Source organism: Acomys russatus, unplaced genomic scaffold (genome assembly GCF_903995435.1).
Source record: "Acomys russatus unplaced genomic scaffold, mAcoRus1.1, whole genome shotgun sequence".
NCBI classification, from domain to species: Eukaryota; Metazoa; Chordata; class Mammalia; order Rodentia; family Muridae; genus Acomys; species Acomys russatus.
The window spans coordinates 1,051,163-1,066,218 of NW_026131903.1; the positions used below are offsets into that span (position 1 = coordinate 1,051,163).

General features: G+C 38.5%; 1 pseudogene; it reads left to right on the top strand.

The window, feature by feature from the left end:
• Window positions 1-14,832, top strand: part of LOC127186626 (zinc finger protein 239-like) — a 66,755-nt pseudogene extending 51,923 nt beyond the window's left edge.
• Window positions 14,833-15,056: the final 224 nt, after the last annotated feature.

Here is a 15,056-nt window from a genome sequence, read left to right on the forward strand (position 1 = left end):
GTACTTGTCAAACTCAGTCATCCTCACATCATGGTGCCACAATCTCGCAAACAGACTGGGACAGACATAGTCATAGTAGTTTCTGAATAAGAGTAATCATTAAAGACCAATAGGCCCAGAGACACTGTGAATGGCTAGGAACAGATCCTAAAAAGCCAGCATCCCAAGGTGAACCTCTGATCCATCATGGCTCAGAGCTCACTGACCCCCTAAGTGTCATATTTCTAGTTTTTAAGATCTAAAGCCAGAACCCACCTCTGCCTCACATACACCAGTGGAATTGCAGGGCTTTTTAGTTACTGTCCTTGTCTTCCTCATCTCTGCTATGCTGAGACCACAGCTCTAAGCTTGGCTGCCAGTTGAGAATGCGGGAAGAGATAGTGGCCTGAGTTCGGTTCATCACCAGCTGGCTTGGTTCTTCTACTCAATTAGGAATTATGGGTAGCAGGAAGATGTCCCTTTGGTGCTGACAGTTCCGGGCCCTTATGCCTATGTTCTACAGGCTAGACAGGCAGACCTAGAAATTCACACCTCCTGGGCCCAAGAACTAGGGACCTATTGCTTCAGCTTTAAAAGCAAACAGCTCTTCATTCCCAGGTTGGAGGTTATTTCTCTAGGTTTTAACCAACAGAATCCCTGGTAATTGTCAGCTATTGTAATCCACAGGTCCCCATCCATCAGCAATGATTGCAGCAGCAGCAGCAGGCAACATTATAAGTATTGCACCTCCCAGATGGGCCTCAGGTTCTAGGATTACTCTTTGGTCTACGGCAACTAGTTTTACAGTTCCTGTGCCATGGTCTAAACTGAGGAGCAGTGACTGCTAGAGTTCATTGGGATTTCTAAAACAGGCTGTTGGATCAGCCATTGTTGGGTGGACAGGATCTTTAGGAACCAGAGGTATACTTTGGCAGAAAGCACTTTGGGGTCAAAGTGTAGCTTTCCTGAGGCTTTTGTGTATTGGGCAAGGCTGTGAACTTGTCATTTTTGTGGTGGGGATGGACTGAGACAGAGTGTCACTCTATAATCCTGGGTAGCCATGAAACTCACATGTAGAGCAGGCTTCCCTTAAAGTCAGAGAGACCCTTCAACATTTGACTGTAGAGTGCTGGGATTAAGTGAGTTTGTTCCACCTGTCCTTAGTCAGCTAGCTTATCTTAGAAAGGCAGTCTAGCAAGATGATAGGCTGGCAGTCCTCCACTGGGACAACCACACACCAGGGACAAGTCTAAAATTCGAAATGCTCTTGTCCTTAACATTCTGATTACTTAAATGAAAAATAAACATTAAAATGTGTATCAGTGCCGGGCAGTGGTGACACATGTCTTTAATCCCAGCAATTGTGAGGCAGATGAAAGCAGATCTCAAGGAGTTCGAAGACAGACAGTTCTACAGATTGAGTTCCAGGACAGTTAGCACTAAAAAGAGAAACCCTGTCTTGAAAAACCAAAATAGAGAGGATCCAAGATGGCGGCAAGCAGTGTGGACCGCGTTTGGAGGCTCCAGTGAACAATTCAGGGAATTGCAGATTTCTGAGCCAGGAACACCGAGGTCCGAACATCACGGCAGCGGGAGTGCTCCACGGTTCGGAGGGACCAGGGAAAACCTTGAATAGGAATTATTAAAATATTAAAAGCTGCAAGGAAAAGGGCCAAATAACATTTAATGGTAAACCTATCAGAATTACACCCGACTTCTCAGCAGAGACCATAAAAGCCAGAAGGGCCTGGACAGAGATCCTGCAAACCCTAAGAGAACACAGATGCCAGGCCAGACTATTTTACCCAGCAAAATTATCAATAACCATTGATGGAGAAAACAAAATATTCCATGACAAAAACAAATTCAAACAGTACCTATCCACAAACCCAGCTTTACAGAAGGTACTAGAAGGAAAACTCCATCCCAAAGGGTCAAGCTACAACCAAAACTACCCAGGAAATAGATAACTATCCCATGGCAAAAACACAACTACACAAACGCTCGACTGGAAACAACATCAAAATTAAGACTCTTAACAGTCACTGGTCATTAATATCTTTCAACATCAATGGCCTCAATTCTCCAATAAAAAGACACAGACTAACTGAATGGGTACATAAACAAGATCCAACATTCTTCTGCATCCAAGAAACACATCTCACCCATAATGAAAGGCATTACCTCAGGGTAAAAGGTTGGAAAAAATATTCCAAACAAATGGTCACAAGAAGCAAGCAGGCGTAGCCATTTTAGTATCGAACAAAATAGACTTTCAACCAAAATTAATCAAAAGGGATGAGGAAGGACACTTCATACTCATCAAAGGTAAAGTCAACCAAGATGACATCACAATTCTGAACATCTATGCTCCCAATACAAGGGCACCCACATTTGTAAAAGATCTGCTAAAAAAGCTTAAACCACACATCGATCCCCACACAATAATAGTGGGAGACTTCAACACCCCACTCTCACTGAAGGATAAGTCATTGAAACAGAAACTAAGCCGAGAAATAACATCATTAACCAATGCCATGGGTCAAATGAATCTAACAGATATCTGTAGAACCTTTCACCTAAACAAGAAAGAATATACATTCTTCCCTGCACCCCATGGAACCTTGTCCAAAATTGATCACGGCGTAGGTCACAAAGCAAGCCTCAATAGATACAAGAGGATTGAAATAATACCTTGTATCCTATCAGATCACCATGCTCTTAGGCTGCAATTCAACAACAACATAAAAAACAAAAAGCCTACATGTACATGGAAACTACACAACTCTCTGCTAAATGACACCTGGGTCAGGGAAGAAATAATGAAAGGAATCAAGGGGTTTCTGAAATTTAATGAAAATGAAGGAACAACATACCCAAATTTGTGGGATCATTGAAAGCAGTGCCAAGAGGAAAATTCATAGCACTAAGTGCCTTTAAAAAGAAATTGGAAACATTGCACATAAGCATCTTAATGACACAACTGGAAGCCCTAGGAAAAAAAGAAGCAGAAACATCCAAGAGTAGTACACGTCTGAAAATAATCAAACTCAGGGCTGATATTAACAAATTAGAAACTAAGAAAATAGTTAAAAGAATCAAAAAAACCAAGAACTGGTTCTTTGAGAAAAACAACAAGATAGACAGACCGTTTGCAAAGTAACTAAAGGCAGAGAGATAGTATTGAAATCAACAAAATCAGAAATGAAAAGGGAGACATAACAACAGACACTGAAAAAATACAAAGAATCATAAGATCCTACTTTGAAGACATATACACCACAAAATTTGAAAATCTAAGGGAAATGTACCATTTTCTTGTTCAAGTTCACTTGCCAAAGTTCAGTGAAGAACAGATAAACAAGCTAAATAGTCCCATTTCCCCTACAGAAATAGAAGCAATCATCGATAGTCTCCCATCCAAAAAAAGCCCAGGACCAGATGGTTTCAGTGCTGAATTCTACCAGAAATTCAAGGGTGAGCTAATACCGATACTATTCAAGCTACTCCAAAAGATAGAAATGGACGGAAATTTACCAAATTCTTTCTAAGAAGCCATAGTCTCATTGATACCTAAACCTCACAAAGACTCAACAAAAAAAGAGAATTTCAGACCAATTTCTCTTATGAACATCGATTCAAAAATACTAAATAAAATACTTGCAAAACGAATACAAGAACACATCAATGATATCATTCATCATGACCAAGTAGGCTTTATTCCAGGCATGCAGGGATGGTTTTTTTTCAAGACAGGGTTTCTCTGTGTAGCCTTGGCTTTCCAGGACTAGCTTTGTAGACCAAGCTGGCCTTGAACTCACAGCGATCCGCCTGCCTCTGCTTCACGAGTGCTGGGATTAAAGGCATGTGCCACCAACACCCAGCACCACAGGGATGGTTTAATATATGGAAATCCATTAATGTAATCCACCATAGAAATAAACTGAAAATAAAAAAATAACACATGATCATCTCTTTGATGCAGAGAAAGCATTTGATAAAATCCAACAGCCATTCATGTTTAAAGTTTTAGGAGATCGGGGATACAATGCACTTTCCTCAACATAATAAAGGCTATATACACCAAGCCAATAGCCAAAATCAAAGTAAATGGGGAGATACTCAAGGAAATTCCTCTAAAATCGGGAACAAGGCAAGAATGCCAACTCTCTCCATATCTCCTCAATATAGTACTCGAAGTTCTAGCCAGAGCAATAAGAAAAAAAAAGGAGATCAAGGGTATCCAAATGGGAAAGGAGGAAGTCAAATTATCCCTATTTGCAGATCATATGATAGTGTACATAAGTGAACCTCAAAATTCTACCAGAGAACTCCTAAAGCTGATAAACACCTTCAGCAAATTGGCTGGATACAATTAATTCAAAAAAGTCTGTTACCTTCCTATACAAAAAATGACAAGCTTGCAGAGGAAGAAGTTAGGAAAACCACACCATTCACATTAGCCATAAGCAATATAAAATATCTAGGAGTTACTCTAACTAAGCAAGTGAAGGACTTGTTTGAAAAAAATTTCAAAACTCTGAAGAATGAGATTGAAGATAACCTGAGAAGATGGAATGATCTTCCTTGCTCATGGATCGGGAGAATGAACATAGTAAAAATTGCCATCCTACCAAAAGCAATCTACAGATCCAATGCAATCCCTATCAAAACACCTACACAATTTTTTAAAGACATTGAAAGTCCAATTCTGAACTTCATATGAAAAAACAAAAACCCAGAATAGCTAAAACAATCTTGTACAATAAAAGGTGCTCCAGCGGAATCTCCATACCTGATCTCAAAATGTACTATAAAATAATACTGATTAAAACTGCATGATACTGGCACAGCAACAGGCTGGTTGATCAATGGAATCAAATCAAAGACCTAGATATGAATCCACACACATATGGTCACTTGATTTTTGACAAAGAAGCCAAATCAATTCAATGGAAAATGGATAGCATCTTCAACAAATGGTGCTGGTCTAACTGGAGGTCTATATGTAAAAAAAATGCAACTTGAACCATATTTGTCACATTGCACAAAACTGAAATCCACGTGGATTAAGACCTCAACATAAAACCAGAGACACTAAGTCACTTAGAAGAAAAAGTGAGGAAGAGCCTGGAACATATTGGCACAGGAGACAACTTTATGAACAGAACACCAACGGCCCAGGCCTTAATGTCAACCATTAATAAATGGGACCTCATGAGGCTGAGAAGCTTTTGTAAGGCAGGAGACACTGTCAAGAGAACAAAGCGACAGCCTACAGACTGGGAAAAGTTCTTCACCAACCCTACATCTGACAAAGGTCTAATATCCAAAATATATTAAAAAACACAAGAAATTAAACACCACAAAACCAAATAACCCAATTGAGAAATGGGACTTGGAACTAAACTGAGAATTCTCAACAGAGGAATATCAAATGGCTGAGAAACACTTAAAGAAATGCTCAACCTCCTTAGTCATCAGGGAAATGCAAATCAAAACAACTCTGAGATTCCATCTTACACCCATCAGAATGGTTAAGATCAAAAATTCAAGTGACGTCACATGCTGGCAAGGATGTGGGGAGAGAGGAACACTCCTCCATTGCTGGAGGGAATAAAAACTAGTACAGCCACTTTGGAAATCTATCTGGTGCTATCTTGGAAAAATGGAAATAGGGCTTCCTCAAGACCCAGCTATTCCACTCCTTGGAATATACCCAGAAGATGCTCCAGCACACAACAAGAAAATTTGTTCAACCATGTTCGTAGCAGCCTTATTCATAATAGCCAGAATATGGAAACAGCCGAAGTGTCCATCAGTAGGAGAATGGTTAAAGAAATTGTGGTATATATACACTATGGAATACTAATCCTCTATTAAAAACAAGCAATTCCAGAAATTTGTGGATAAATGAATTGAGCTAGACATGGTCATAATGAGTGAGTTAACCCAAAATCAGAAAGAATCAAATGGTATATTCTCACTTATATCTGCATACTACCCCTAGGGGCATGTCCCATGAAAGCCTTCACTTACCAGGAAACTGGGACAGAGGGGAGGACATCCTATTAAGACTCTAAATGAGAGAAGCATGGAAGAATAGCAAAGTAGAAGGATCCAGAGGGTCCTAGAAACCTACAAGTAGAACATTATGATAGGCAGATTTGGGCCCAGGGGTCCCGCTCAAACTAAGGCACCAGCCAATGACAATATAGGCAGTAAACTTTAAGCCCCTACCCAGATCTAGCCAATGGTCAGAACATACTCCACCGTTGAGTGGAGTGTGGGATATGATTTTCTCACGTACTCTGGTGCCTCACATTTGACCATGTCCCCTGGAGGGGGAGACCTGGTGGCACTCAGAGGAAGGACAGCAAGTAGCCAAGAAGAGACTTGATACTCTATGAGAATATACAGGGGTAGGTAATCCTCCTCAAGAACAGTCATAGGGGAGGGGAATAATGGGAAAATAGGAGGGAGGGAAGAATGGGACGATACAAGGGTTGGGATAAACATTGAGATGTAACAAGAATAAATTAATAAAAAAAAATTTAAAAAATTTAATCTGGTACTTTCTCAGAGAATTAAGAATAGTAATACTACACTTGATTTTAGACAAAAGTCCAAAACATTATAAGTAGGAATAGTGTTAAGACATAACCTAGCTATACATCTCCTGGGCAGATACTTGAAAGATGCTCCACAATACCACAAGGACATTGGATCATTTATGTTCATGGGATCTTTATTTGTAATGCCAGAATCTCAAAACTGCCTGGATGTCCCTCAACCAAGGAATGGATAAAGAAACTGCTACATTTACAAAATGGAATACCACTCACCTATTAAAAACAAGTTAAGCTTGAAATTTTCAGTCATATCCTTTAACAGATTATTTTTATCTCTAAATCTTGAATAATAAATAATGATAGGAATGATTGAATGAGTCTTCAGTTATATTATTTGTAATAAATTTAAAATGCTGAGTATCTTATATAATCCTGCATGTATATCTTTCCTAAAAATGAAAAAATAAGCAAACAAACCAAACAAGACACCAAAAATGGAGAACTGGATAATACATGATTGCCATTTAAAAGGTGCTCAACATGAAGTGTCAATCTGTGTGCCTGTTGAAGAATAATATAAAGGATTTTTATACTGAGACTGTCCTACTCTTCAGTGTATAAAGATTCACATCCAGGTATTTATGTTGGATACAATCTGCCCTCATGATTTAATCTGCTTTAAGTTTCATATCAATTGTGGTAGGTAGTGGCACTTTTTTTTAACCCTTCCACACAAGATGTATATATTTAGCTAAAATATTTTCAAAGACAAAGGCTACATAAACATTTTTTTCAGAAATACAAAGGTGAGAGGATTTATTATATTACTAATTCATAAATTAGTAAAGGGTAGCCCTTCATGAAACAGAAAACCTATAAAGAAGAAATCTGTCCACATCAGTAATTGTAGCATCTATTCATATGGCAGAATTAATTTATTCGTTTCTCATTTTTTTTGTTTTTCTTTTTTTTTTATTAAATTTATTCTTGTTACATCTCAATGTTTATCCCATCCCTTGTATCCTCCCACTCCTCCCCCCCCCCATTTTCCCATTATTCCCCTCCACTATGACTGTTCCTGAGGGGGATTACGTCCCCCTATATATTCTCATAGGGTATCAAGTCTCTTCTTGGCTACTTGCTGTCCTTCCTCTGAGTGCCACCAGGTCTCCCCCTCCAGGGGACATGGTCAAATGTGAGGCACCAGAGTATGTGAGAAAGTCGTATCACACTCTCCACTCAACTGTGGAGAATATTCTGACCATTGGCAGATCTGGGAGGGGTTTAAAGTTTACCTCCTGTATTGTCCTTGGCTGGTGCCTTAGTTGAGCGGGCCCCCTGGGCCCAAATCTGCCTATCATATTGTTCTACTTGTAGATTTCTAGGACCCTCTGGATCCTTTTATTTTGCTGTTCTCCCATGCGTCTCTCATTTAGAGTCCCAATAGGATGCCTTCCCCTCTGTCCCAGTTTCCTGGTAAGTGAAGGCTTTTGTGGGACATGCCCCTTGGTCTAGTATGCAGATATTAAGTTCACTGAAGCCTCCAAACGCGGTCCACACTGCTCGCCGCCATCTTGAATCTCCGGCACTTTTTTAAAGTGTTACTTTTTTCCTTTACTGAATAGAGAAATTGGAAAATGAATATACAAAATCTTTTCTTATGATTTTGGAACATTAACTGATTTATACATGATGCATTATGGTCTATTTTGTCAGAAAGTAACGTTTGAACCACGGTTGTCAGATTTAATTATGACTTACATAATTCTAACAAGAAAAGAATTTTGTTGTCAACTTCAAAATTTTAAATCCTTTTTAAAAGTTTGTTCACTTTACATTCGAATCAAAGCCCTATCCTCATTTCCTACAGGTTGCTCTCTCCCACCCACTTCCCCCCAGGCCCTCAAATAGTCCAAGAAAAAGGGTATTTTTCTCCTATACCTGTTCACTCCAGATTTTCAAGTGTCACTAGGACTACCTGCATCCTCTTCCTCTTTGTCATGTTAAGGCTTCCCTACAAGGGAAAGGGATCAAAGAGAAGGCAACACAGTCTATGTCAGGGACAACCCTGCTCTCCTTACTTTACTAGTGGTCCCATATGGAGAATGAGCTCCCTCTGGCCTACATCTGAGAAGGCAGCCAAGGTACACTCTATGAATGGTCCTTATTTGGTGCATCAGTCTCTACCAGTACCCCAGGGCCCAATATTTTTTGCTCTATTGATCTCCTTGTAGAGCTCCTGATACCTCTGTCCTTGTAGTCCATACTCTTCCACAGATTCCCTACCCTTGTCCAAAGTTTGGTTAAGAAACACAGCATCTTCTTCCATCTGTAAAGGAATGGTAACTCTGTTTTAGTTATGCTCCCAAGTATGGGATCGGAATGGTCTCCTGAGAACACGTGAGGTTAATCCACTAAAAGACAAACCAGTACCCACAGGAGCTTGATTGAAGTTGCCAGCTGAAAAGATCTAGTGAACAGCCTTTTGGAGGTAATATATAAATGAGCTCAAACCTGAAGCCTGGGCCTTTGGAGACTTTGGAAAATTTTGACTGTTCCTCGCTCCACTTTGAGATGCTCCTAGAGACAACCACTGGAGGAAAGGCTTCGGGGCTTTATCTCCTGCTGAGGTTATGGTTTCTGGTTAATCCACGTTCTAGCAGAAGAAATCCTGCTGAATACCCTAGGAGAATTATTCCTTGGAACTTATATCATAATGGTTTTGTTACAGTATTCTTTTTTGTTTGTTTGTTTGTTTTTGTTTTTGTTTTTCGAGACAGGGTTTCTCTGTGTAGCCTTGGCTGTCCTGGACTCACTTTGTAGACCAGGCTGGTCTTGAACTCACATCGATTCACCTGCCTCTGCCTCCCAAGTGCTGGGATTAAAGGCGTGCGCCACCACGCCCGGCTCTTGTTACGGTAGTCTTAAATCCTCTTTTCTTATTCTTTCAGTTGGTCAGGTTATAAGGGATGTATGCTTGGTTGATTAGTTCATAATAAAATATATTTGTTAAGAAAATTGTGCCTACACTTCTTCTCCTTGGTTGAGTCATTCAGAGGACATAGAATATGTCTATAATATAGATTCCCTTCCAGTGCCCATGCTGCCTTCTGAAGAGATCACTGACTTACAGAAATTCCTTTTGGTCCTTGCACCAAGACTATTTTAATGGAGCAAGGCAACCCCCTTTTAAACCTGTCTGTATTCTTCTTGCTCCATGTTCTCTCTCTTTAATGACACATCCATGAGACCATTTACTATGATATGATTTTACCTGTTTGGCATGACTGAAGGACAACTGGATGAGAATAAATCTTTTGTCCTTACAAATCAGTAAGCTACAGAAAGCAGTCTGTTATGTCTGGTTATGGTATTACAGTAGAGCTTGCAGAGGAATATTACTATTTATTTTAATCAATATCTATCTATCTATCATATGTATCTTCTATATCTATCATAAACATACATGTACTTGTGAAAAATATATTATTTCATATGAACATGTGTGGTTCAAATGTTGTCAAAATAACTTTGAAAAATGTAAAGAAGTGAATTGGGTGTGTCACTTTGTCACTTATGGCATGGCCCTTAGAATCGTGACATCACAGTGGTCTGTCACTTTGACGAGTATAGAATCCTCAGATTTCAGTGGTTGGTTCACCTACCGTTTTAGCCAATATTGGTTTTTAGTGCCTGGAAAAGAAAAGATAATTTTACACTATTGAAAAATTTTCCATTTCAGGCTCCAATCTGAAGATATTGTTAAATAGCTATCTTGAATTTTGTGATAGACTAACAGATCAGAGAGTGCTCTGTTTTGATTCCTCTAGATAATGTCCACAAACTCTTAACATATTAGAGGTTCATGAAAAGCTACTCATGTTAGCAATATTTAGTACCATTCCTCCAGAGAAAAAAGATATCATGACAGAAGAGGAATGCTTTCAGATACACAGAATAGAGTCATTAAATGTTCAAAATATTCTGTGCAAATTATATGACAGAGTTATGTTCTGTTCCACCTAATGTGTTACCAATTAGGACCACAAAGTTTTGTTGGAATTTTTTAGATTTAATTTTTTTTATTTTTTTATTAGCCAATTTTATTTATTTATTTTTAATTTTTTATTAATTTATTTTTGTTACATCTTAATGTATATCCAATCCCTTGTATCCTCCCATTTTTCCCTCCCTCCCATTTTCCCATTACTCCCCTCCCCTATAACTGTTCCTGGGGGGGATTACCTACCCCGGAATATGCTCATAGTGTATCAAGCCTCCTCTTGGCAACCTGCTGTCCTTCCTCTGAGTGCCGAAATTCTAATACTCTGCTTTTCAGAAAAAAATGGAGATTAAATGTATTATGTATAGCAGTTTGATGAAATAATCCCACATAATGTCACATATATTTTTCCAGTAAATATAAGTGTTGTCATATTATCTTTTTCAGTGTGCAAATGTCTCTGTTGTGTTAGTGAAAGCTGATTTTTGTATACAAGAATCTGGTTTCAATCTAGATATTCAACGGTTCTTTTTAAAGTTTGTGTAAATATTACTTCTCATTCATTCTTCTTATTTAATAAATCTGAAAAGCAAATAGTAAGTGATACAGAGAATAGTGCAAAAGAGTTGGTTCTAGCAAGGACAGAAGAAAGAGGTAGGAATGGAGATTGAGCCATGAGGAGAGATCCAGGAAGCATCAGGTAAAGAGTACTGGATCAGGAAATGACAGAAATGTAAGAATTATGTAGAATTTGTTTGGGAGAAAGAGGAGCTAGCTTGGAAGTTTAGGGTAAAGTAATATATGTTCAGTATTGTAATAAAGGCTAATTTAATAAAAAATTTTATAATGTTTTTATTTAATTTATATCGTAGTCATAGTCCCATCTTACCTTCCCTCCAAGTTTTACCTGTCCTCCCTCCCTCTCTTCCCTTACTCCTCAGAAGAGGAAAGCCCTGCTCCATTTCCCCAAGGCCCATCATGTCATTTCAGGATTTGAGTGTGTCCTATTCCTCTGTGGGCTGGGAAGACCAGCCTGTCAGGGAAAGCAATTGAGAAGTCTGGCAAGAGAGTGGATGTCAAAGGGATACCCACTCTGATTACTAGGGGATCCACACAAATTCTGAACTGGCCCTGAGCTACATCTTTGTAGGGGGCCTAGACTCAGCCCATCCAATACACATGAGTGGTGTTTCAGTCTCAGCAGGCCACTCTGGGGCCTGCAAATTTGGGTCTCTTGGTCTTCTTGTGAGTCTGCTATCACTGACAGGCCCTTTTCTTATCCTACTCATGCTTCTACAAGGTTCTAGATGTGTTGGGCAATGTTTAACTGTATGTATCAGCATCTGTTTTGAGGCACTGCAGTGTGGAGTCTCTCAGAGGACAACTCTGCTTAACTTCTGTTTGCAATCATAGCAGAGTATCATTAATAATGTAAGGGATTGTTTATCTCCCACAGGGTCTGTGTTAGGTTGGGCAAGGCTTTGGTTGTATTTTCCCTTAATCTCAGCTATATCTGCTCTATATTTATAATCCTGCATATCTTGCAGGTGTGGTGAATATTGCAGCAAAATTTTTGCAGGTGGTTTGGTGTTCCCATCTGTCTAATAGACTTGTCCAGTTATAGGTTATCCTCTTCAGTCTCTATGGCCCTGCTACAAAGAGTCTCTGCTATACTCCTTTTCATACCCACCCAGAGCCTACTATAACTTAGGTCTCCAGCTTGTGATACATCTATACACGTGGGTCTCCCAGAGACTGAGCTCAGGTCATCAGGCTTAGAAGCCACAAACTTTACAATGAGACAACTCTGGCACCCATTTGTGGTTCTGAGAAAAGTGTCAGGAACAAGAGTTTTCTCCTAACAATAAACTAATAACATTTAAAGAGAGCAGTATGTCATTTTTATTTGAAAATAGAATTTACTGTTCAAATTGTCCCGTGTTTCCTCTATGCTTGGATGAAAGTATGTTTACAGTCTGAAAAGATTTCCATTCATGTTATTTGAGCATCAGTGACATGGCTCAGTAAAAGAGGTCTGTGGAATGTAAGGCTGGCAACCTGACCTTGATCACAACATAAAGACTGACAAAAGTAGATCTCACAAAGTCATCTTCTTGTCTCCACATGTCTTTGTCTAAAAACCCATAATCACACTGCACACACACATAAAGGAAAATTAATAAATCTCATTGCTGTTACATTACATAACAGATCTAGATAATTCCCTTAAATGGCAATAGTTCAATATCAAATGCCAAATGGTAAATAATGGCTATATGAAGAAACATGGAATATCAAATTATATATATATATATATATATATATCCATAGCACAGAAAGCTATGTTGTGACATGTATAGTCGGCTACTGGTTATCCTACTTTATTACATGTCTATCAAATAGTTGAACATGGTGCTTTGGATACACATATGAGGTATTTAATGCTTTCATATTCCATTCTAGTTAGCATTATAACACTAACATTGTTAAAACATTTGACAAAACAGGACATATTGGGGGTACATCTTCTACCCTCAGACTTGTACTGAGGAGGCTGACATATGACAATCAAGAGTTCAAGTACAGCCTTGCCTAAGGACTGACATCCAAGTCATCTCAAAGTAATCTATAAAATTATAAAAAGAAAAACCAGGAACAACAGCCCATCATCCTTTCACAGTTACTATGACCTGAAAAGTATGATCATACCGCACATGATATTCTATTAAACAATGGACCACTTAGATGTTGGGCATCCTATTCTATACAATGCATCAGACAGCTATCCATTACCAAGTCAAAGCACAATGAGAGAAGAAGAGAAGTCACAAAAAAATGTAAGAACAGCCTAATACACTTCTGCAAATAAATTTGCCACATGGATAACAAACTTCACTACTTAATTGAAATGTTTCAAAATACAAATCACAACCGCAACTGGTGAGCTCCACCATTACACTCGAGTGAAGACGGTAAATAATTTACTTCCTCCAAAGATATGATGAAGAGATAAAACAAAAATTTTCATTAAATTGAAGATAACTGTTATGGCTACATTCTTTACAAAATTATTAACAAGGATAATGTTTTTCCCTTGTATGAATTCTTTCCTGTGTCATAAATTCCAAATCATGTAAAAATATTTCAAAAAATTTACAGGTCTAGAAACATGGCCAAGGAGTTAAGACAAATTCATTCCTAGGACCAACATCAGGGTTTAGAAAACTTCCTGAAATTCCTGCTACAGGATCCAAGGGTCTAATCTTCTTGGACGTCAGCATTCACATGCATGTACTCACACAGACATGAGACACGGATTTCACATGATTAAAATAAAAAAAAAGTTAAATAAATTTTTAGTCATGAATGTTTTTCTCACATTATCATCCATTCAGCTTTTGAAGCTTGTAGCAAAAAGCAACCATGTAGGGGTGAAGTCACAAAAAAACAACTTTTTCAGCTTGTGGTTTCAATTGGGCAGTATTAGGAAAATCACTCAGGGTGAGCTTGTGAGTTTACATCTGCAAAACATTTCTGGTTTCTACTCCCATTACTACTGCAGGTTGAGGATGTAAACTCCGAGCTTCCTCTTTTTACTGTCGTATCTGTCACATGTTTGCCATGACACTTTCACGGTGACCCCATAACCCTCTGTAACCATAAGCCAAATTAAACACCTTTATAAATTTCATTAGGCAGAAAAAGCACTAAGGCACAAACATGAAGTTTTATATCATGTAATTGAAGAAAATTATGAAATCTTAAATGATTACATTATCATTTAAATTCATAGGGCTTTTATCAACATGAGTTTGCAGGTACAAACAAAATGAAGAGGAATGTCATTGTACTTGAATAAACTGTTGACATTCGTTGTTATTTTTTCTCCACAAGAAATAACCTTGTATAACTTAATGTGTGTTGGCTGAAGGTCTCTGCAAATCCCTCGCAGTCACACTATGCCTTTAGTATAAGTCCTTTCAGGGCCTCAAAACCACTCTGATATGCAAAGATTTTACAGTCTGAAAGATACCAGGAAGTGTAAATATTAACAACACTGACTACATTCATAAGTTTTCTCTGCAGTATGGCTTTTTCTCATGGTCTTTGAAGACTACTGCTACATGCACTGGCTTTATCCTTTTGCTCACATTTATTCACTATGTTTTCCTTTATGTTTTAGGAAATCGCTGTGACATGCAAAGGATTTACCATATGGATCACATTCAAAAGGTTTCTCTCCTGTATGTGTTCTTTTATGCCTTTGGAGATGACTAAGACATTCAGAGACTTTATCACATTGATTACATTCATAAGGGTTCTCTCCAGTATGTGTTCTTTATGTACCTGGAGATAATAATGACGTGAAAAGGATTTTACACATTGATTACATTCATAGGGTTTCTCTCCTGTATGTGTTCTTTTATGTATCTGGAGATGACTTCAAAATGCAAAGGCATTCCTACATTGAACACATTCAAAAGTTTTCTCTCCTGTATGTG